This window comes from Dendrobates tinctorius, unplaced genomic scaffold (assembly GCF_039654945.1).
Source record: "Dendrobates tinctorius isolate UK_male_01 unplaced genomic scaffold, ASM3965494v1 ptg000011l, whole genome shotgun sequence".
NCBI lineage: Eukaryota > Metazoa > Chordata > Amphibia > Anura > Dendrobatidae > Dendrobates > Dendrobates tinctorius.
The window spans coordinates 79,808,797-79,834,515 of record NW_027361679.1 but is presented as its reverse complement, the minus strand read 5'-3'; positions in this window follow the sequence as shown (position 1 = coordinate 79,834,515).

The window sequence follows — 25,719 nt, the reverse complement described above, 5'->3', positions numbered from 1 at the left end:
CACTTCTGCAGGTAAGAAAAGCTGATATAGATCTGCGGAGGATATGTATATATCCTCCACACAACCTGAGGTTAGAAGTTTTCTGATAGCTTTTTGTGCTTTGGTAAAGAAGGATAGACCCAAATTAAATGCCCCTTTTGACCACAGAAAAAACACAACCCAATTTTGTGGTGAACCACAAGAGACCCATACCAAGAGGAGGCCCCTCCTAACTGCATCGGTTCTTCAGAGCACACAGAGTGAACCTCGATTTTAGGGAGTACCATGGGGGCGGAGTTACAAGAGGTCTATACCTGAGGCATCAATCTATGCATATGGCCAGAGCCATGGTGGCCTCCAATGACTCAGGAGTTACGGAAAGCGCTAGTGTGTCTTTTAATCTTACAGACAGGCCCTGAAAAAACTGACTCCTAAGAGTAAGATCATTTCACTGAATGCCAGTGGCCCATCTAAGGGACTCTGAGCAGAATTCCTCTGCCAGCCTGTCTCCCTGCTAGAGCTTACGTAGCTTAGACAGAAGCAAGGGAGACACAGTCTGGATCATAATACTTGAGACCTAGAGCCTCAAAAAAACATCAACCATCCGAGAGACAGTAAAGGGCCTGTCACACTAAGCGATATCGCTAGCAATATCGCTATAACGTCACTGGTTTTTGTGACGTTATAGCGATATTGCTAGCAATATCGCTATGTCTGATACTTACCACCGACCGCTCCCCCGCTGGTTATCGCTGATAGCGCAAGAACGTCCTGGACCGTTTCTCGTCGTCAGCTTCCTGCTGGGCTTCCTGTGGCGCCGACGAGCGACGCGTGGACGCGGGCGGGAGGACGTTAGGATCGCCTCGTCTGACAGGTAAGTAGCGACCCCCAGCCGCTGCGATGTCGCTGGTGAGATCTGCCTGTGTGGCAGCTCACTAGCGACCACTTAGCGATGCACCATCGATCCTGACCGCGTCATATCGCTGGTCGGGATCGCTGGTGCATCGCTAAGTGTGACAGTACCTTAAGTCTAATAGAAGTGATAAGCCCAGGATTTAGAATCTTGTTGAAGGAGAGAAATAACAATCCCAACCCATTGCTCCTCTCTCCTAGATGAACGAGGATGAAGCCTAAAATAATGCTTGCAGGCTTCACAGAACACAACAAATTTATTCCATCTCCCAGATAACCTAACTGGGAGGGCCACCTTAGGTTCTACTTCAGCCTGACTGCCCGACAGACCAACAGTCTTCTGCTGTGAGACCATAGATTGCAGGGCTGGCAGTTCAAGTGGCATACCCTGCAATTGTTTGGCAAGGACTGCAACAGGATCCAAACCAAGATGCAAAATGTGGGGCTGTTGAAACTTTCAAACTGTCCCTGGAACTAATACCCTATCTGTCCCTTGTCCTTGAAGGTAGAGAGGTCATAGTCTCCAACCTTACTGTGCTCCTGTTATATCCTGATCTGTCTCCTCCCCCCCATGAGGCATGGGACAGAAAAGTAATGCAAGGAAGACACAAAGACAAAACAGGGATAACAGAAAACCTCTATCATACAAAAGCACTAACCAACAATAAGGAGAAGGATAGGGACCAGTTTATATAAGAAGAGGTAATGACCAGATAAGAAGAAGCTGAAATGGAGCTGCATGTTTCTGACCAGCATAGAAAGAGTCGTTAACCTCTTCAGCACAAGAACAAATTAAATCCATTTAATATGGGACACAAATCATACCATCTCTAAAGAAGACCTGCGATTAATTTCCCGAAGTGACCATCTAACTCTAGGTCTTCCGGGGGACATGACACCCTCATGATAATATAGTGCTAATTCTTTGAGTTCTCCTAATTGTAGTGCTATTGCCAGTGCCCCTGCATGGTTTCCTCTTCCCCCTCCATGCAGAGACATCATTTTCCTCACCGACAAAAATCCCCGGCGTGCTCTTTCTTCCTGCCACTTCCTGGTCTTTGCATGCATGGCTTTGACAAAGACCACTAGGTCGAAATGCGTAGCCTGTTTCTCTCTACTGAGACGTGGTTATCTGGAGAGCTTCGAGCATTGTACATTTTAAGTATTTTTCATTAAAGAAGATTTTAAAGCTGCTGGAGCTGAACTTTCCTTCTCCTCTTTGCATGCAGCCCTATTCTTAAAGGGGCAGCATGCCCATATAGTAAATGCCCTTGGCTGCGGGGCATTTAGTATAATGTAGTGCACCTGCATGATGGCTCCCAGCCAATAGCTTGGAGGCATCTTCTATAAAAGACTCTCTCTCTCCTAGGGAGTCGCCAAGCAACGTGTAGAATCATTAGTTAGTACGGTGTACAAGTAATGAGTTATGAGGTTGCCTGGTCCTGGTGTGGCCAGTCCTGTATTCGTAATCCCCTGCTTCTGGAGCAGCCAGTGCCTGAACCTCGTCCCTGGTCCTGGAAGGGCAAGTGCCTGAGCCTTGTCCCCAGATCCTGGAGTGGCCAATGCCTGAGCTTCATCTTCTGATCATAGAGCGGCCAGTTCTTGAACCTCGTCCACTGGTCCCAGAGTGGCCAGTGCCTGAACCTCATCCCCTGATCCTGGAGCGACCAGTTTTTGAACATTGTCCCCTGGTTCATGTGCAGCCAAGCCCTTATGCAGTATCTTAGACTGGCGTGTCTGAACTGAGTCCGAATCCGTGTTAGTAACCGTTCTGTAGAGATGCCAGAACTTGCTAGTCTGAACGGAAACTTAGCCCTAATCATTGTCCATGTACCTGACCCCTGGGGTCAGCAGCTGCAGTACCAGGCTCTGCCCAGCAGTGGTACTTGGCGGTTACCCGCAGCCCAGTCTGTCTCCACCATCAGGAGCTCCAGTGAATACCAGGTAGCCACTTAGCTACACCTCTTCCTGGGCAGGTTTGGCCCTGTGGCACATGGGATCCACTTGTGCCACTGTTAGGCGTAACACTTACATGCTCAGGTTAAGGCTACTACATATAATTTATTTGTATTAATGCCCTTGCACCTTGGCTCTTCATATGCTTAGGTTAAGGCTACTACATAGGATCTAGTGGTATTAATGCACTTGCACTTTTGCTAAATCCTGATCATTGAACAGAATACCTTCCTATGCACATGGTGCCAATTACCTTTCCCCATATACTTGGTTTAAGGCTACTACATAAGACTCTTCAGTATTAATGTCTGTGTTTGCCTTTGCATTGAATTGAATATTTTTATATGCACATGATGCCAATTACCTTTATGGGCTTTTCTCATTTGTTCAGTTGAAAGCTTGTATTATTATTATTATTATTATTCTTTATTCATTTATATAGCACCATTGATTCCATGGTGCTATACGTGAGAAGGGGTTAGATACAAATTACAGATATCACTTACAGTAAACAAACAAACAATGAAAGACTGGTTCAGAGGGAAGATGATCCTGCCCTGCAGGCTTACATTTTACAGGATAATGCAGATGGAGATAGTAGGTTGGGGGTTGCAGTAGCTCTGGTGGTGTTGAGGTGGCAGCGGGGTCTTTGCAGGTTGTAAGCTTTCTTGGAGATGGGTTTTCATGTTTCATCTGAAGGATCCGAATGTGGTGGATAATTGGACATGTTGGGGCACAGAATTCCAGAGGATGCGGGGTATTTGGGAGAAGTCTTGGAGGCGTTTGGGTGAGGAACAAATAAGTTTGGAGGAGAGAAGGAGGTCTTGGGAAGACTGGAGATTACATGACGGAAGATAACGGAAGATTAGTTGGAGATGAACGAAGGAGAAAGGTTATGGATGGTTTTGTAGGTCAGTGTTAGTAGTTTGAAAGGGAAATGCTAGGGATTTGGTAGCCAATGAAGGAATTTGAAAAGGGGGGAAGTGGAGGATTAGAGAGGCGAGAGAAGAACTAGTTGGGCAGCAAAGTTAAGGAAGGACTGGAGAGGTGCAAGAGTGTGAGCAGGCAACAGAGGAGGATGCTGTAGTAGTCAAGGCGGGAGTTCTATCGAACCATGACCGACTTCTTTCCCTTTAACAGATTGGTCAAGGGTGATGATCTCCCGGCAAAATTAGGTTTAAACCATTGGTAATATAATACCCAATGATGTAGAGGAATGCTCTTACCTGATTAGTCGTAAGAGGTCGAGGCCAGTTTTTAATGGTCCGAATCTTGTTTATTTGGGGTTTAATAACCCCACGGCTAATCACGTACCCCAAGTACCGGACTTTCTCAATGCCTATCACACATTTTTTTTTGTTCGCTGTCAAGCCCGGGGCTCTGAGCAAATTCACTACCGCTTGTACCTGGGACAAGTGGGTATGCCAATTAGTACTAAAGATGATAATATCATCCAGATACGCTGAGGCATACATCTAATTAGGGTCTAACACTATGACCATCAGCCTCTGGAACGTTGCCTGGGCCCCATGTAACTCAAAAGACAAGATGACATAATGATAGAGACCCTCTTACATTCTAAAGGCGTTTTATTCTTTTGTCAACTTTATCAGAGGCACCTGCCAGTAACCATTGGTCAGATTGAGTGTGGTGAAGAATTGGGAATGCCCCAATCTCTCAATCAGCTTGTCAACCAGGGGCATTGGATAAACATCAAATTTTGACACTTCATTCAATTTCCGGAAGTCGTTACAAAATCATAACGATCTGTCCAGCTTTGAAATCAGTACAATGGGGCTAACCCACTCACTCCTGGACTCCTCAATATCTAATAACTGGAGCATTTCTTTTACCTCAGCTGTGATGGCTTGCCCCTGAGCCCCTGGCACACAGTATGGTTTCATTTGTACCCTTATCTGAGGCTCAGTGACATTGTCATGTCAGATCACAGATGTACGGCTGGGCATTTCCAAGGATACATCCTTATTCTGCTGCACTAATTTCCGAGCCTGCCATCGCTGCTGTTTAGAGAGAGAGCGTCACTTATCTTTACCTCTCTCCCGGCCTCCTCTTGGATGGTCCCCTGACGAGCCACTTTCGTAATACATTCCCGGTCCTTCCATGCTTTTAGCAGATTTACTTGGTACAGTTGATAGGGTTTTCTCTTCCCGGGCTGGTATACTCAGTGATTCAGCTCGCCTTTTCCTGGACTTCATATGGCCCTTGCCAATTGTCCATAAGCTTACTTTCTTCTGTGGGCTCTAAGACTGATATCTGATCCCCTTCTTTAAAGGCCCTGAGTGTATTCTTTCTATTATATGCTCGACTCTGTGCTACATGGACATCTGTTAGATGTTCTATCCCTATGAGCAAGACCACTGCGATCCGATCCTGCATACTTGCGATGTGCTCTATTACACTTTTATGTAGAGTGGAGTCCTGTTCCCATGTCTCTTTTGCTATGCCCAGCAGCCCTATAGGATGCCTGTGGTACAATAGCTCAAAGGATGAGAATCCCATTGAAGTCTGCGGTACCTCAAGGATGGCAAACATTAAATAGGGCAATAACATGCCACAATATCTTGCATCTTTGGAGACAACTATTTTTTAACATGGATTTAAGGGTTTTATTAAATCTTTCGACTAGTCCGTCAGTCTGTGGATGGTTTTTTTTTTTGTTTTTTTTTAGTTTTTGCATTGATTTTTGTATTACATGTGATTCTGAGCATGGACACTGCTGCAAGGTACTGGCGCTCTATTATCACTTTATTTTTCCAGGTTGATAGCATAAGTTTATGTTATGGAGCACTGATGTCATTCTTGGGTGCTGGGCTGTGTGAGGAGAAAGAGTTAAAAACCTCCCTCCCCCCTCCCTGCCTGGCTTACAGAGCAGCAGCTTTGTTACATGTGGGGCACCTCCTGGTTCCTGGTCTCTGGCTTTTGAACTGCTAGTGTTTTGTTCACAATCTCTCAGGAATACAATGCTATCTACTGCGCAGGCCTCATGACTCATTCTGGACTCAGGTTATCTTCATCACACAGCTGACGCCGCACTCAGGTAGCACTAGCTGTAGTGATTACAATTGCAATTGTACTATAAAGGGGACTTGATATCATTCCTGGCTACTTCCCCTGACGAAGCTGCAGGTTAGCAGCGACACGCGTTGGGTTCTGTGGGCAGTGTGAGTATGCTTAGGTAATTTTCATGTGATCCAGCAATTGCCTTCCCTCATCTATGGACTTGCATGGTAATCATTTGGATTGTTCATATACCTACAAGTGACTATTAGACTGATCGGACTTCATTGCTGAAAATTGTCCATATGTTTATACTAAACAATTTATGCATATTATATGGTGATAGAGGGCATTGTTGTGAATGCATTTTTATTTATTTTTTTTTTTTTTAAACACTTATTTATATAAACATTTCTTCCTTTGTATACTGCATGTGTTCTCCACCTGCCCACTTTTGTTTCATTTGTGGTTTTTTATTGTACAATTGTACATTTGGATCTCTCTGGCTATTGTATGTCAATAAAAGCCTTTTTTTCACATGGACATTCTGCTGTTGTGTGCATGTTATCCTGTGTCTCTTTTCTCCCTTTTTTTCATTTGATCTACTTGGCACAGTGTTGCACCCAGTTATCATATTCATGTCATATTTTCCGTGGTGCCCACCTATATACATATAAATTGTCTGTGGATGGTACACCGACGTGCGCAATTGATTTATCTGCAGCAGCTTACACAGTTCCTTCATCACCTTGAACATAAAAGGTGTCCCCTGATCCATAAGGATCTCCTTAGGTATCAAAAATTGTCAGTACATGGCAAACTGCTCCCAGGCCATAAGTTTAGCAGAGGGGTGCTGAAGCTAAATTGCTTCCAGGGAATGGGAGGCATAATCTACTACCATTAATATGTGTTGATGGCCACTGGCGGATCTTACTATTGCTCCCACCATATCCATAGCAACCTGCTCAACAGATACCTCTATAATGGGCAGAGGTGCCAATGAACTCCGGAAGTTTGAGGTTGGTGTGGTAAGTTGACACTTTGGACACATCTAACAAAACCTCTGTACATAAGCGTAAACCCTGGGCCAAAAGGACCGTTGAAAAATATATTGTTGTATCTTTTTAACCCTTAAGTGGCCACCCAGCATGTGTGTCAGCCATCTCGAGCACCACCCGGCGGTAGGATTGGAGCACTACCAGCTGTTCCACTATATTGTCCGGGATTTTGTCAACCCTATAAAGTAAATCCAGATTGACCGCCATGCACAGAAAAATCACCTCTGCACCTGGTTGCTCAGCCACCCTATTCAGCTCAAACACCCTCGTCCAGTGCCTAGGTCAGAGAGGGATCCTGAAGCTAGGCTGTCCCAAAATTTCCCTGTGGCACTTCCAACTCTGGAATTGACATGGTCTCCTCAACCTCTCCTGTCAATACCTCTTTGGGAAACCTCTTAGGTTCACAATCTTTCCCTATGTGGGTGCCCCTATGGCAGGACTCCCTGATTCAGGATCTTCGGGCTCAGCGTGCGTCCGAAAAGATATTTTCCCTTGCAGAGTTAATTTTATTCTCCCACAGGTCTTCACCACTCCCACCACATGTTTAACCTCACCGCACTGAGTGAAAAATGTAACCTCAGCCGGATAATCATGGAGTTCGTCATGAATGCGTATGACACTGGCTTTTCTCCCAGTGGGCTCTAACCCAGAGATTAATGACCAATGCACAAGTGTCACTAGGCTCCCTGAGTCAAAGAGGGCATCGGCCGGTGTCCATTGACATGCACCTGGCATTGATGGGGTTCACCCGCAGGGGCGAAGGCATCCATGGTGTAGACAGCCTGGAGAGTAAACCTCCAGTCCATAGGTTCAGCAGTAAGGGGGAAGTTGGCAGCCACATGTCCTAGTCCTTGGCGCCACCAGCACCTGATAGCGATGGCATCACTAGTCCACAAGACCAGTTTAGGGGAAACTGGTCTCCTGCCACCCTCACTCCAGGGTACCCCCTCAGTACGGGCTCAGTCATGACTGATCCCAGCAAAGGGTCATGTCCCTTTCCCAGGCTCCTGTGCTGGCAGGGCCTGGCATGATAATTGTAGTGGGGCAGAGTCCCTTAAGTAATCCTATGTGGCTGTACACCGCTCAATCAGGCTAACCACCTGGTATAGGTTGCCAGGTTCTCTTGCCCCACCCAACAATGCATGGCATAGGCTGAGCTCTCACAAGCCAGTCGACCACCACCTTGTCAAATTTTTGGGAAGATTTCAAGGTCTCAAGCTGGAGCCATCTTTTGACTAGCTGCAACAAGTCATACGCCTGAGACCTAGCAGATCGAACCTCCTCAAAACACCACTGAAACACCCACTCTGCCTGTACATATGTGTTAACCCTCAGTCGTGGAAGGCTCTAACTTTTCAGCTTCCCAAAGTCCTTGGCATTCTCTGAGATCAAAGTAAGCATTCTGAGCATCTCCCGTCAGGAATAGGGCTACTACTTCAGCCCACTGGGAAGTTAGCAGGCACGCCCGCTCTGCTGTGTGCTTGAAGACGGTGAGGAAGGCTTCCACGTCATCTCCCGGACTCAGCTTCCTCAACGCTATCCTGACTTTGTCCCAGGCCTCATGATGAACCAGGAACGTTGGTGGGGAAGTCTATCGCAGAGCACCCATCTGCTGCAGTATCAGGTGGCTAATTTGCTGCTGCTGTTCCTGCAACTTTTGCTGCTGTGCCTGGGAAAGGAGCAACTACTTTAACCCCTTAGTTACACAGACAATTTTGTACTTAATGACCAAGCCAATTTTTACAATTCTGACCGCTGTCACTTTATGTGGTTATAGCTCTGGAATGCTTCAATGGATCAAACTGATTCTGAGAAGGTTTTTTCGTGACATATTGTACTTCATGTTAGTGGTAAAAATTTATTCAATATGGGTTGCATTTATTTGTGAAAATTAGAAATTTGGCAAAAATTTTGAAAATTTTGCAATTTTCAAACTTTCATTTTTCTGCCCTTAAATCAGAGAGTCGTATCACACAAAATAACATTTCGCACATGTCTACATTACATCAGCACAATTTTTGAAACATAATATTTTTGTTAGGAAGTTATAAGGGTTAATAGTTAACCTGCAAATTTTCATTTTTCCAACAAAATTTACAAAATTTTTAGGGACCACCTCACATTTGAAGTAAGTTTGGGGGGTCAATATGAAAGAAAATACCCTAAATGACACCATTCTAAAAACTGCACCCTTCAAGGTGCTCAAAACCACATTCAAGAAGTTTATTAACACTTCAGGTGCTTCACGAGAACTAAAGCAATGTGGAAGGAAAAAATGAACATTTTACTTTTTTTCACAAAACATTTCGTTTTGAACCAAACTTTTTTATTTTTACAAGGGTATCAGGAGAAAATGGTCCACAAAGTTTGTTGTGCAATTTCTCCTGAGTTTGCGCCAATATCCCGTATGTGGGGGAAAGCCACTGTTTGGGCGCATGGCAGGGCTCAGAAGGCAGGGAGAACCATTTGACTTTTTGATTGCAAAATTTGCTGGAATCAAAGGCGGGTGCCATGTCACATTTGGAGACCCCTAATTTACTTAAACAGTGGAAAGCCCCCAATTCTAACTTCAAACAACTACTACTACTGCGCATGCCCGAGATTCCTGCCCCGCAGTGTGAATAAACCATAAGCGACTGCGGGGCCGGATCTCTGGCCGCCGACGTCATGACAGAGGACGGACGATGGTATCCAAGAATACATAGTACAGCCGGCACAGGCACCAGGATTTGAAAATATAGATTTGGAGGCGGAGACACAATGCAGGAATACATAAGTGACATATGTGAGGCGTCTCGGTCAGATGGGGAAAGACCTGCCCCCCTGACAAACATCAGGTATGTCTGACCAATTTTAAAAACGATTATTTCTGCGGTGCAAGGTACCCTAAATAAAGGAACCACCTTGACAGAATGCAGCATTAGTGCTGCACAAGGTGGCTCTTTTACTTAAAAACGCCTGCAGGGGGTGACAGGTTCCCTTTAACTGCAAAGAATGGAAAAAAAAATATTTTTTTATTTTATTATTTTTACCTAAGTAAGGGGGTGATAAAGGGGGTTTGATTAACTTTTTTTATTAGGGTAGGGGTCTACCACAGTGATCAAAATGAACCAATAGGAAAATAAGAATTTTTTTTTCCTGGAAGAAGACTCCAGGGGCCGAGGGACAGACACAGAGGATGCACAGATACTTGGAGGTACTGGGGGGCTTGGGGGACCCCATTTCTCTCTCCTCTGGTATGCTAGATCATATGAGAGGAGAGATAAATGAATGGGAAATTGTGTACTTTTTTTTGCGATAGCTGTTATTCGGTAAATAACTGTGATCACAAGACTGGGGACAGTAAAAACTGACCCGAATTATGATTTTCCGATGCTGGGGGCACTGTAACCTTATTTCTCAGCGCCGTTAAAAAGCGGCACAGAGGAATAAGTACCCTTAACTGCCGCCATTAAAAGGCATATTGGCGGTCGTTTAGGGGTTAATATTTCCTTCATCTTCTCGGCAGGTCTGAGTTGCAGCTTTGCTGGCTTGATCACTGACATACAGCTTGCTTTGGTAATATGCCTCACTTAACACTGCCCTCATTCTCCACCATATGTAATGTAGTGGTGTGCAATAGTGAGGCAGTGACCCAAGAAAGTTCAACATAAAACATCTTTATTTCAAAAACTCATAAAGTAAGGTAAACGTTATCCTCCGGGTCCCAGCTGGCTCGTCCAAACAGTCTGTATCAAAACCCATTGCCGTGGGTGACTGCACCACCGCATCCCTCCTGGGTGCATCAGAAGCTCTGTTTTCCTTGCTTCTGCTTTCAAGCTCACACAGGCCTGTATTGCAGAGAGCCTCCTGCTCTGCAGCTTGCAAGCAAAACACTGAGACACCCAGAACAAAGCTAAAAGTTTATATGGGTTTTGTGGACATGTGACACTCCCAAAATCCAGAGTGGAGGGTTATATCTTATCTGACCCACTATCAGACCTTGAAATATCTCCAAAACTAAAAGCCCATGTCAGGCTTTGCTAAAATCTCACTTGGTCAACTACTTTGACCAAATCCACACTCTCTTTTATACTGCCTTGTAATCACAGATGTTGCTGTAATCACAATGCGCTCCAGCGGGTTCAATATGTCTATGTGTGCATCCTGGGGAACACATACCGGACTTGGCATGTGATTCTCCTCACTGCCTTACAAGTGATAAGGATAATTGTGACAAGTGTTGTAATCAAAATTTCAATGCAAGTTTGATATCACCATAATCGTATTGATCTGGAGAATCATATGCCAGGTCATTTTTACCATATATTGAACATGGTAAATAACCCCCACAAGCAAAAAATTGTAAATTGTGAAATTTTACAGTTTTTTTGCAATTTCAAAGCACTTGGAATTTTTTTCCCTCCTGCCAGTGCATCACATGATAAAATGAATGAGGTCCATCAAAAGTACAACTTGTCCCTCAAAAAAAAGGCCCTCACATGACTATGTTGACTGAAAACTTAAAAAAAAAAGTTATGGCTCTTCGAAGAATGAGAGGAAAAAAACAAAATGAAAAATGGAAAATCATCCAGGGTGAAGGGATTAAATGGGCTGTTGAATATTACCAGGTTGCTTTGATATTACTTTGGCTATGTTTGTGAGCTTGAAAGGGATTGGGTATAGTCTTTGGAGACTTCAGAGTGTTTTTTGCATCTTTTCAGAGTAATTGGAGGCCTTTCACAGTGAATCGATTTGCTGCCAATTAAATTCTTGGGAGAAATTAATCAAACCTGGCGAATTTCTATTTCAAAAGACTCGACCGTTTATAATAATAAGCAATGCATTTTGTGTAATAAAGAAAAATAAAAAAAGCATAATAACAAGAATGAGTATTAAAAATGAATTCTAATTTTTCTCTTTGAAACATATAAAGAGAGCGCAAATCAAGAATCCCATCATTCCATTCTAAAAAAAAAAAACTTTTTTGCAATTTAATGCAGTCAATAATTTTCCTAATATGAACAGCCACCATGACTGTAGAGGAAACTGTCCTTTGTCTTGTACATTTTATATTAATTTGACTCATGAATATTGGCATTTAAAAAATGGCTGCATGCAGCATACCTGATGTTAATTTATGTCTACCCAAGTTTTTATATTTTCCTCTAAAACTGAAAATATGACTACCCTGGGTGTATTCAATATATGCTCCTAAAATGCATTGAAGCATACTTTCTTTTTACATTGTGCACTTTGAGATTTACAATTCATATTTCATCTTCCCCTTAAAATTCCTCCATTTTTATGGGATATTAGCCTCCCAAGGACTCTTGCATATTATATTTTATTAGAGCGCCTTGTCTGAAAAGGTAACTCGTGCTTATGAATAAGTGCAGTGCTGATTTTGGCATTTTGATGGCTCTTGGAGACCAGCGTTAAATAGTTTTGATATGACTTAAATATCCGCACTTTCAGATTATTTTTCTGAAGAATTTTGTAAGTTTTGTTCATGCTAATTGCTCCCTGGAGTCCCCCATGGAAGAAATTGTATGACCTTTTCTGGAAAGCATTGTCTTTGTAAAGCCTGGCTGCTACAGTATAACAGATCATTTATATGATACCGTAACGTTTTCTTTTTGGCAATGTCCAGGTCCTTTAGAGAATTTAGATTAATATTATAAATTTGAACTGCTCTAAGGAGACTAAATATACACATGAAGCCCATTACCAGGTGTACTTGAAATAAAGCATGAAACGGTTCACCAATTTAGATTTTAAGAAGTATAGCAGAAGCAAAATATCAAACATTTTTAATTTCACCCCACATAGAAACCGTGTTCTGTAAAATTCCTGAGAAAACAGCACATTTTTAACTTTCCTAGCAAACTGATATAACATGTTCCTGAAATGTAAATAGGACTGTGAAATCTCTTTGTTCTAATGAGGCAGGTTAATTTCTCGTGTTCGTAACTAGATAGTGATCTTCCTAACAATAAATTACTGTATTATTTATGTCCCAATAGGAATTTGAATTTGGGATTAAGCTTGAATTAGAGAAAGAGATTCACTTGTACAAATAAAGACCTGTTGGCAGGTCTTTTATGGAGACTTATTTAAAATTTCCTTAAAAAAATTACCTAGTTTTAGTTAGACTATATACTATAAACTGTACCGTAATCTACCTGATGAGTGTTCTTAGGAGTACAGTGCTGTGCAAATTAATTGGGACAAAGCATTTTTTTTAAGTAAAATCATAAGTTGGTTACCAGTCAGTGATTCAAACCAGTTTTAACTACTTTGAACAGGTGTGAGTGCCTGAACAAAGCAGTTAAAACTGGTTTGAATCACTGACTGGTAACCAACTTACGATTTTACTTAAGAAAATGCTTTGTCCCAATTAATTTTCACAGCACTGTAGTTGGTACAAAGGCACAAAAAGTTCTAAAAAACATAGAATTTATCTAGAAATGTTCGATAGGAAAAATTAGGTTGCCCTTGCTAGCGATCAGACTTTTATCAAACAAATCAAAAAGTTTTAGTAATGCAACCTACAAATGAATCTAGTCTATGGTAATGTCCTTCTGAATCCATATAGCCTAGAACTGTAGAACAATCCTCATTTCATAAGCAGCTCTTAAAGGTCATCTCAATAAAATTTTCATAATGTGAAGCGCAGTGTGATAAAAGAAACAATATTTCCATACTTAAAAATATTCACCCTGCAAATAAATCACTTAAAGGGGTAGTCCAGGATTTTAACCCCTGCTGATCAGTTGTTCCCAATGAAGATGGAGGCCGGAACTGCTCAGTTGAGGAACTGTACATTTCTATCAATGGAATAGGGATCGCACACAGGCACTACATACCCGCCCCCTATTAATTCAAATAGGGTGAGTTATGTAGTACCCAGCTGCGGCCACTCTACAGATGATGGAGCTGTGTTTTGCAGCTCCACAACTGAGCACTTTTGGCTACCGCTGGCATCGGGAATAGCTGACTGGTGGAGGTGCTGGGTGTTGCGATCCTAACCAATGTCCATCAATGTTAAAGTCCCAATTAATCCTTCTAAGGGTCCACACCCATGGGCCATGACTTTTTTTTTGAATGGAGACTAATTAGCTGTTATTTGCAAAGTTATAACTTACTCTAATATGTCAGAAATGTCACCACACATTTGCCTGGTTTGTATTTTTTTTGGGGAGGCAAGATGAACAATTACAAATAATATAAATTCTGACTTTTTCAGTATGGGATAAAATATACTTTTTTTGTTTAAATACTTACGGTTGTGGTGATACCAAATTATTTTTTTTGTGCATGTCAGTCTTTCCTGTACAGATTGGGACAAACGGCAGAATCTCTTCATTACAATTAAGGTATGGGGGAAGAAATGACAGCCATATTCTACTGCCAGGACAACAATACTAGGATAACAATACTATACATATATGCTCTCAGATGGTATTCCGTATGCTTCTTTTTTTGACATTTTGGCCATTTGCAGAGGGTAATTTATTCCATAACTTCCTGGAGAATATTGTAACACTGCTCTGTTTGCAGTCACCAGGCAGCTCAAAATTAGGCTTTCACAATCATGCTTTGGGCTTACATCTCTGGCTATCAGGATCCAGGGGAGCCCTGGCCTTCACCCTTTTACACCTGTACAGGGATCTGGACTTGCACAGAGGCTCTATTTTGAGTACTAAGAGTAATCACTGGCAGATGGAGTGGACTAGCAGGAACGGTCAGATCACCAGGTCACAACCAAGAAGGAAGACAAGAAACAAAATTGAAAGAAAAAATAATCAGAAAATGGGCCAAGGTCACAGCAAGAATCAAAATTGGCCAAACAGGAGCTAAAATAATGTAGTGAACCAGAGCTAGTATTAACTATCTCAGGGTGCTGTCTCATTGGCCACAGGAGGGAGTTGACTCTTCCTGGATAGCACAAACAGCCATACTGCTGGATTGGATGACACGATAGGTCACAAGTACACTAGCCATAGTGGCTGGCCAGAGCTTTTGATCCTAATGTCTCCTCCATCATCAGCAGAGCCCTTAAAATAAATACAGTGGTGTGTTGGTGACAAAATCAGACATCAAATGAGCACATCAATGGTGAAATATAATAGTACCATAACATTTAAGAGGGGCCTCTGGTCTCTTAAAAGGATACTCTATGGAGAAAAAAAAAGTTGTACTATCCCTGCCCTAATAAATAATAAATAAAAAAGGGGGAAAAAGCCAGTGCGCATGGCAAACAGTGGTGGTCAGCCACAACAAATATCAAATAAAGAGGGGGAAAAAGCCAGCGCTGCCTGTGGTCAGAACGCAATACATACAGTGCGTATGCACATATTAATTTCTAACTGTACGTTAAAATGAGACATTTAGCAAACAATTGATCAATTCTTTGAGCCACCCCGCCATGCCAAGGAATTCTCATAGGGGCAGTTCTACTCTACGTATTTTATATTCGCTGTGCCATTACGACCTCCTAAATGTATTAAAAGCAAGACCACATTAAATGTAAAATGTACCTGAAGCGTTTCTGAATCATTCCCATGGCTCCAGAAAGGGCGAGCGCATATATAGGCTGACCAGGTCCGGACATAGACATTTCAGGTCCAGCCTCCACACTGCCAAACCAGCAACCACAGATGATGGGTGAAACAGGCCCAGACACAGGTGCACAATCAAGTAGAGCCTGGGGCAGGGTAGGGCTGCTGTATGTGTGTACAGCAGCCTAGATCAATCACAACAAAGACAGAAAGAATGGCGTGCATAACCCAGCGCGCACGGCAAACAGTGGTGGTCAGCCACAACCAATATCAAATAAAAAAGGGGGAAAAAGCCTGCACTGCCCATGGTCAGAACACAATAAGAATTGATCAATTGTTTGCTAAATGTCTCATTTTGAATTACAGTTAGAAATCAATATGTGCATATGCACTTTATGTATTGCGTTCTGACCATAGGCAGCTCTGCTTCCCTAATAGTTCTGAATGTGTAACTGTGTACATACGTTAGGTACTATAATGTCGTAGTTAATATTCGGTGGTACTGGTACATGTAAAATATGTATTACCCAGCAGAGTCAATGGTACTGCCACACTCTTTTTAGTGTTATCATTTTATGTACAATGTTGTACTGTATATGCGTTATGTGCCTGTAATATAATACTGTGTAAGATAGGGAAAGTAAAGTGCACCCTTCGGACATTAAATGGGGCACCTTAGTATTATAATTCTCATAGCTAAGAGTAAGTGTAGTTTCTTTGGGGACCACTAGATGGGGCAAACTAGTGTGCATGGTTAGAATAGGTTATAGCTAGTTTGTAGGGGGTTAAAATAGGAGGGGCTGCCGGGTGGTAAGACAGGAGTTTTTAGGAAGTTAATTCAGACGGGGCCAGGGTGCCCAAAGTGTCCACATGGGCTATAGACCCCAGACGACTTGGCAGCCACGCAATGTTAGGTAGCTGCAGCCCATGTTATCCACGGCCACTGGGCATCATCGCAGTGGACGAGTACAGGAGAAGGAAGATGTGGCAACTCATAGCTGGGCGGACACCTTTAGGGAGGGTGTCGGTTGGAGTGAGGAACTGAAGGTAGTTGGAGCTTCGAAGTGAATGGTACAGTTGAGCTGGATGCTTTTCCAGACCAGGAAGGATCTGGGAAGCAGTCTAAGATGGTCCGGTCCAGACGTGTGCCGCACAGGAGCGTCAGCGAAGTAGGGAAAGATGAGGAACCAAGTGAATTCAATGATGTGCCAACTGTGGATGTAACGTGTGAAGTTCTAAGTAAAGAGAATGTTCAAGTTATCCTAGACTGTGTCTCCATTACTGGGGGTCACCTGAAAGAGGGTCCGTCGCCGCCTGGGAAGTGCCCAGGGGGACCTGAAACTGGAGACGCAGGTATGCTGAGAAGTGGAATACAGTTTTCTGTGAGAGAAGGTCAGGACACCGATGCTGCAGTAGAAAAAGCAGATGCTGCCAACAGCACACAGATTATTCACTAGGATGCACGTTCCAAAAGTCCCAGGACCCAACAGAATCCATAACTCACAGGAAAAAACAAAGGAGGAACAGCATCCAATCCGGGTGAAAAAAAATCGTTTCCTTTATTCAGCCATCAGTACATTAGTACAATGTTTCGACCATAACATGGTCTTTTTCAAGTTCTAGAAAAAGACCATGTTATGGTCGAAACGTTGTACTGATGTACTGATGGCTGAATAAAGGAAATAATTTTTTTTCACCCGGATTGGATGCTGTTCCTCCTTTGTTTTTACTGATGCTGCAGTGTCTCTGGCCATGACTACATTCTGGCCTTCCCTTACAATTACATGACACACCAGTGTTCAGCTTCCAACTGTGAGTAACAGCCAGGGTCGGCATTAGCGGCAGGCAGACCAGGAAGCTGCCCAGGGCCCCCACTCCCCCAGGGGTCCCCAGCTAGTGGCACATCACTCAGCCACTCTGGGGCCCCTGTGAGGCAAGGGGGCCCGCCTGCCACCAGCGCCAACTCCCCCCACCGCCGCATTGAACTATACCGGCATCATAGATGCCTGTACAGTTCAAAGCAATGATAGAGGAGAGAGCATCAGATGACACTCCCTCTCCCATCATTCCCCTCTGCCTCTGACACTGCGGGTGTACGATGACGTCATATCATCACGCGCCCACTGTATGCCGGGCAGACTGCAGCTGCTGAGACTGTAGCCGGGAGCAGCGCGGGGCACGAGGAGAGGTGAGGATTGTGTTTTTGTTTTGTTTTTTTAATATAGCCATGAGTACTGGACTGTGGCGCTATGGGGGGATGGAGGACGCTGTGTTATATACAATGGGGGGAGGATGGAGGAGGCTGTTTTATATACAATAGGGGGAGAATGGAGGAGGCTGTGTTATATACAATGGGGGATGGAGGAAGCTGTGTTATATACAATGTGGGGGAGGATGGAGGAGGTTGTGCTATATACAATGTGGGGAGTATGGAGGAGGCTGTGTTATATACAATAGGGGGGAGAATGTTAGCTGATACACAAAGACAAACAAAACAGCTATAAATATAACATCAAGTCTCATAGCTGTATATAGGATAGTTGTCTAAGACTGTCAAAAGAAGAAACTCCACAGTATATATTTGAAACATTAAATTGGAGTGCTGACTTCAATAAATCATAAATATCAACAAATTTTATTAATAAAAATTGACACGTATAACACACAATACATAACACAAGGCAAGATTCCACATAGACACTCCAGGGGATAAAGCATCCCGCGAAACGCGCGTCCAGGGTCTCTCCTTGGGAATTTTTTTAGCACTTGCGATTACTAATATGGGTAAGCTTGCTTAAATGGCTTGGACTAGAATATTTGCACTATGCACTTTATGTTCCCTATTTGCACTTTTCTTAGCCACTAATCTTGAGTCCCAGATGAGTGGAACTGCAATTTTTGGCATAGTTCCAATTGCTGCGTAGCTTTCCCATGATAACTATCCCCAGGAATGTCTATGTGGAATCTTGCCTTGTGTTATGTATTGTGTGTTATACGTGTGAATTTTTATTAATAAAATTTGCTGATATTTATGATTTATTGAAGTCAGCACTCCAATTTTTTGTTTCAAATAGGGGGAGAATGGAGGAGGTTGTGTTGTATACAATGGGGGGAGGATGGAGGAGGCTGTGTTATTTGCAATGGGGGATAATAATAATAATACATTTTATTTCTATAGCGCCAACATATTCTGCAGCACTTTACATTATAGAGGGGGCTTTTACAGATAATAGTCATTACAGCATAGCAATTAACACATAGATCAAAACAGATACCAAGAGGAATGAGGGCCCTGCTCACAAGCTTACAATCTATAAGATGGAGGAGGCTGTGTTATATACAATGGGGGTGCATTATATTCTATGGGTGGGCTGTATTATATTCTATCAGGGGTACGTTCTTGCAGGGGAAAGACTGGAATATCTCCCGATGGTGTCGCAAATTGTGGACAATGTCTCTGGCTCTGTTACGGAGGAACGAGAAGCACTGTCTTCCGGCGGTGCTGATGTATCCGGTCCTGCTTGACTTGAGTACGCTGGATCGTAGAAACAGTCCTTTGTGTAGATTCCTCAGGGATGGCGCCGAACACGAACCATAGGCATGCTCACAGACCGTGGCAGAAGGGGGTCCTCTGGAGTAGTCTCTAAGAATGGAGCAAGTCAGTTTACCTGCAACTGCAGGTGGGAAAGAGCCATCGAGAAACGCAGGGTCAGAAGATAGCCCAGTTGTGACACAGTCAATTTTGGAGTAAGTACGCTGGGGGATGAATGGTGTGTAACTAGCAGTCGGAGCAGCGGAGAGGGAGTCAACCTTCTCCTGTCATTTTCCCGCCAAATCTGACCCGTTCCCATGCTCAGTTCCTTTTATATTCCCCGCACCCCCTGCTGTCCAGCGTGAAGGTCCTCCCCTCCCAGAAGAACCCTCCCCGGCAACAGTGGTGACTGTCCCGATAGGTCCGGCCTCTGTCTTGGCTCATCTTCTTACACCCCCCTTCTCTTTTCACTCACCATTCCATGGGTGAGGCATCCTGAGAATCGTTAGAGCGCTGTTTGGCAGTTTTAGTGGTTTGCCGCCAAATAAACTGATACTGATTGTAACGATTAGGGGGTTGTCCAGCTGTTGGGCATTCGGAGTGATGTAGATTGGAAGGAATGGTGGAGTCTTCTAGTGGAGGCAAAGTTGGATTTGCACCTGCCGTGACATTTTCTTCCGGGATCCCAGGGCCCTGACCAACAGATGTATTTTCAGATGGCTGCTTGGAACTTTCTTCCTCTTCATCTTCCACGGCCTCCGGAGGCACCTCTTAGAGAACCTCAGGGGTTTCTTCCCTTTGCATGGGGCCCTCGGAGAGGCATGGCCGGAGCATACTCCCACTTTAGTGGGAGCATTCTATTCTCCTTCTGGGTAAATCTCGTATAGGGGTCTTTGCGTACCAACCCGACGCTTCACTCTGTATGGCCTACTCTCCCACCGATTTTCCAGCTTGTCATGTGGACATTTCTCCCACACCAACATTCAATCACCAACTTGAAGATCAGTCTCTCACAGAGGAAGCTTCTCAGGGTGCTCCAGATCCTGAAGCCGTGTCTGTCCCAGACAATGTAAGGTCTGTAGATGGTGGCGATGTTCTCGGACTCAGGTAGACACCCCCATCCATGGGTAGCCCTCTCCTGGATCCAGCTCCAGTTCCGTGACTTCTTTCCCCATTTGGCCGAACAGCAAGGAGTAAGGTGAATAACTGGTGGTTTGATGGACTCGATTGTTGTAGCTCCACACGAGTTCAGAGACATACTCTGGCCACCTAGCCTTCCTATCATCTTCCAAGGTCCTTATCATATGAATTAGAGTAAGGTTAAATCACTCACAGGCCTCGTTTCCCTGAGAATTGCATGGTGTGGTGTGTGATCTGTCAAACTGATAGATCTGCTGTAACTCATCCATTACTCCTCCCAAGAAACAAGCTCCTTGATCCGAATGGATCCTCTGCGGACATCCATACACATAGGCCGGTCCGATGGTCAAATAGTCGATGGTCAACAGTTCCAGGGGGGCTGAGGTTACTATCGTCTGAGTAGGAGCTCTTTGTTCTGGGGACTTGGCCAACTCACAGCCCCGAGTTGGTCTACAAGCCTCCTCAACCGCTGCTCTTAGCCGAGGGTGGTAAACAAACCGCTGTAGCCACTGGAAAGTATTTCAAGACCGAAGTGAGCCCCTTTCTCGTGAGCTTCAGTGGCCATGCTAGGCAGCACAGTCTCTGGAATCACCACCTACCAGGAAGCCCCCAGCTCCTTTTGTAGTTGAGTCTTCCAGTATAACAGCCCGATTCTCATCTGGAGGCGTTCCCACTGCCGGAGTACAGAATGCTTCTGGAGTCAGAGCACTCCGCTGTTCCAGATGAGGCAGCTTCTTCAGTGTCAACAATTGTCTGAACAGAGCAAGTTCACAATATTCTTGTTGTAACCGGATCCACTCACCTCGTGATCTTCCTAACACCCCTTCATGATGGAGGGGTCTGTATTTGGTCCAGCGTGGCCACCACCGTCCCAGCGGTCTTTCGGAACCAGGGAACCTACTCTTCCTCCAGCATCTCATCTTTACTTTTCTGGTGGTGCATGTCTTGCTCTGGATAAGGCATCAGAGTGGGTGTTCTCCAGCCCCCTTTTATAAGCGATTCTGTATCGGAACTTCGCCATCCTGACCACCCAGCATTGTTCCAGGCCCCTAACTTGGCATTCTGCAGATGCGCTAATGGGTTGTTATCAGTGCGCACTGTAATATCCACACGTTATGACGAATTCAAGGTATTAAACTTTAGATATGTTTTATTCTTCGTCCTCCAGCACACAGCATAACAGTTGCATTCCCATGCTACACAGAAGTGAAAGTGAAACTTCCCTTCTCATCCCTCTTGTCTCCACCCCCCAAGTCCCATAAGTCTGGCTTGCTTAAAGAGACAGATCTAATTATTATACATTACATCATCCCCTTTTTTTTTTTTTTTTTTACTATAAATAACCCATATTACTGATAAATGCAACAACATGAAAACGTCCAAAGAAATCATATGTCCGTTTTGTCTTATTTGTTCAATTCAAAAACCAGAGAAACAAACAAAAAAAAAACATAACAACAAAACTGTAGTTACACTTCTTCAATAAGCCTCGATGGAGCTCTTCTCTCTCGTGTAGGATAACGTCTGGGCTCATTGAGAGGGTTCATTATTGATGGACCAGCTACCTCTTGTTGGTCCTCTCCACCATCGGATACCAAATCTTCCACCAAAGAGAATTCATTGTCATCATTCTGCGGTATGACTTTAAAATATGAAGAATTTCGCGTTATGGAGTGTCCATCTCGTTCAGCTGTGATCATGCTGCCTTTCCTTTTAGTAACATAATATTTTGCAGGACCATATACAGGTGAGGTCTTGTTGGTTGGTCTTTGACGTACCACCACGACATCCCCTCTTTCGATGGCACTTGACTGTGTCCTTCGCCTTCTGTCTGCATAACGTTTCATGGCTTGTTTGTTGGAGAAATCTGTGGATCTCACTGTAATGTTTTAGGTAAAACTACATCAGAGAGTGGACCCTCTAGATCGCGGATCCGGAGCCCCTGGGCCGAGCACGCCAGGTGAAGACCGACCCCTATACAGGGATCGTTTGGGGCAGGACCACAGAGGACGGAGGCGCGACAGCCGGAACCAAGAGGGACGGCTCCACGGACATAAGGGGCTCGGAAGACAGAGGGCTGAGATATGAGCAGGGGCCCGAGGCACAGAGGAAAACACAATACGGGGAATGGCAAGAGGACAGGCCAGGGCTGACTGGAGACAGAGGGAAGGGGCACAGAGGATAGCAAGGAAGCAGCGCCTGGACAGACTGGGGAGGGCGAGGGAGACGAGGCCGAGGACAGCAGGGAGGAAGAGCCTGGTGGTCCTGGAGGAGGACAAGACAGAGGACGGAAGAGCTACAGGAGAACTGTAGTGGCCAGAGGGTGCAGAAGCTACACAATCATCAGGCGTCCTCCTAACAGCGAGGACGCCTGAAATATACTAACCCCCGGAAGTGCGTCCCCCAGTCCAGCCCCTCAGCGCCGCCCACCGCTGGTGAGAGAGAGCGGGAGGGGGTGTGCGCGTGGCAGGGGGCGGGTGCCAGGAGCCGCAGTGAGGGCGAACATGCGACGGGCCCACGCCCGGACGGGGGCGCGCAGGTAAGGGGACGCTGCGGCGCGCGCTGCGGCTGGAGGGGCATCGGCGGGCATAGCCGCCGATGTCACAGTACCCCTCTCCTTACGTCCTCCCCTACTGAGATTGGCCAAAAATTTTTTCAGAATCCGGGGAGCGTTGATATTTTCTCGAGGCTCCCAGGACCTTTCCTCGGGACCAAAACCCTCCCAATCGATAAGAAAAAGGGTCTTACCCCTGACTCTTTTCATAGCCAAGATGTCCTTGACCTCAAAGACGTTGTCCGAGATAACAGGTGAAGGAGGGACGATGGAAACTGGTTGGAACCGATTCAGGACTACGGGTTTCAAGAGCGAGACATGGAAAGCGTTGGGAACCCGGAGCGAAGCAGGCAACCTCAGTTTATAAGCCACTTCATTAATGCGTCCAATCACTTCAAACGGCCCAATGTACCGAGGACTCAACTTGTAAGAGGGAACTCTCAGACGGATATGTCGAGTTGAAAGCCAGACTTTGTCACCTGGATGGTACGGAGGCACGTCCTTTCGTCTTTTGTCTGCATGTTTCTTGATTCGGTTGTTGGCACCCTTGAGCGCCTCCCTGGTCTCTCTCCAAATCTGCGAGAATTCCTTTGCGAGAGAATCAGCTGCGGGCACTCCCGTAGACGTGGAAAAAGGTAACGGAATACCTGGGTTTTGACCGGTTACCACAAAAAATGGTGACTTGGCGGTAGATTCGCTGGGATGGTTATTGTGCGAGAATTCAGCCCAAGGTAGGAGCGCGACCCAATTGTCCTGATGGGCGTTGGAGAAGTGACGTAGGAAGGTGGTTAACACCTGATTAATTCGCTCCACTTGCCCGTTGGTCTGAGGATGGTATGCGGAGAAGTCGAGAGATTTACCCATAAGCCGGCAGAGAGCCCTCCAGAAGCGGGAGGTGAACTGGACCCCCCGATCCGACACAATCCGCTGAGGAAGACCATGCAGCCTGAAGATCTGGTGGATGAAGATATCGGCCAACTTCGGGGCGGACGGCAGTCCCAGTAAGGGAACGAAGTGGGCCATCTTGGAAAAACGATCTGCTACGACTAAGATGGTGGTACATCCAGCTGAGCGGGGTAAATCAGTCACAAAATCCATGGCGATCTGCTGCCAGGGGGCCTCCGGAACTGGCAATGGGTGAAGAAGACCAGCGGGCAAAGTCCTAGCCACCTTGTTCTGGGCACAGATTGTGCACGAGGCTACATAGTCCATCACATCCTGGCGAAGCGTGGGCCACCAGTAATACCGGGAAAGCAGCAAGAGAGTCTTCTTAGTCCCAACGTGTCCAGCAATTTTGGAGGAATGCCCCCAGCGCAACACCTCTGTACGTCTGCCTTGAGGGACGAAAGTTTTACCAGGCGGAAGAATAGCAAAATACACAGGGGCCACGGTGATCATCTTAGTAGGCTCGATAATATAGGATGGGACTTCATCCCTCTCCGATGACTGTAACGACCTGGAAAGGGCATTGGCCTTGATGTTCCTATTACCAGGTCGAAAGTGAAGTTGAAAGTCAAAGCGGGAGAAATACAGGGCCCACCTGGCTTGCCGGGCATTGAGTCTTTGGGCAGACTGCAGGTAAGCCAGGTTCTTGTGGTCCGTGAGGATGGTGAAGGGATGTACATCCCCCTCAAGTAAATACCGCCATTCAGCCAAGGCCATCTTAATGGCAAGTAATTCTCGGTCTCCAATGGAGTAGTTGCACTCCGCAGGCGAAAAGGCTTTAGAAAAGAAGCCGCAAGGGGCCAGCCCTCCGGATGAAGCCTGCTGGGACAGGACCGCCCCCGCTCCAGTGGAGGAGGCATCCACCTCTAGGACGAAGGGCCTGCTGGTCACAGGCCGATGCAAAATGGGTGCTGATGCAAAAGAATGTTTCAGAGCCAGGAAGGCGTTTTCAGCTTTGGGGGACCAGCTGTTGGGCTTCGTTCCCTTACGGGTCAAGGCCGTGATGGGTTTGGTAACCGTAGAAAAATGAGGCACGAATTGACGGTAATAATTTGCGAACCCAAGGAACCGCTGGATGGCCTTTATCCCCACTGGACGGGGCCACTTGAGTACCGCACTGAGTTTTTCGGGATCCATCTTCAGACCGGAATCGGTGACGACATATCCCAAGAAGGGCAGTGACGTCTGCTCAAAAAGGCATTTCTCAATCTTGGCGTAGAGTTGGTTCTCTCGAAAGCGATGCAAGACCAAGCGTACGCTCTTGCGATGGGAGGACAGATCGGGCGAGAAAACGAGAATGTCGTCTAGATAGATGACCACACAGGAATAGAGTAGATCCCGGAACACCTCGTTGATAAATTCTTGAAACACAGCGGGGGCATTGCAAAGGCCGAATGGCATGACTAAGTATTCATAATGCCCGTCACGGGTATTGAAGGCCGTTTTCCACTCATCCCCAGCACGGATCCGGACCAAATTGTAGGCTCCCCGCAGATCTAACTTCGTGAAGATCTGAGCTCCTCTCAGCCGGTCAAAGAGCTCCGGAATCAACGGAAGGGGGTAACGATTTTTAACGGTGATATTGTTTAGGCCCCGGTAATCAATACAAGGCCGCAGTGATCCGTCTTTCTTCCGGACGAAGAAAAAACCTGCGCCCGCAGGAGAGGAGGACTTCCGGATAAACCCCTTGGACAGGTTTTCATGAATATATTCTGTCATGGCAGAGGTCTCTTTCACTAAAAGGTTGAAACAAAAGCGCAATAGGGTCTTATCCGGGTAAAATGTTCAAATACTGAAAGTATTAGACTCACCTTCTCAAAGATAAAATAAAGCCTGTATAGTAAGTCAGCCTGCTGCACGTCCAACGGTCCACAGCGGAACCGTACCACAATTCAATAAGGAATAAATTCTTGGACTTTGAGTGCGCTGCCAGACAGATTCAATAACCACACCAGGTTAAAAAAGTTAACCCTTTAATCCCTACGCGTTTCGAAGCATAACGCTTCTTCTTCAGGGGTTGATACATGACTACAGAGAGCTGTCATCACATTTATACATACAGGATTCAAATTTGGCGCCCTC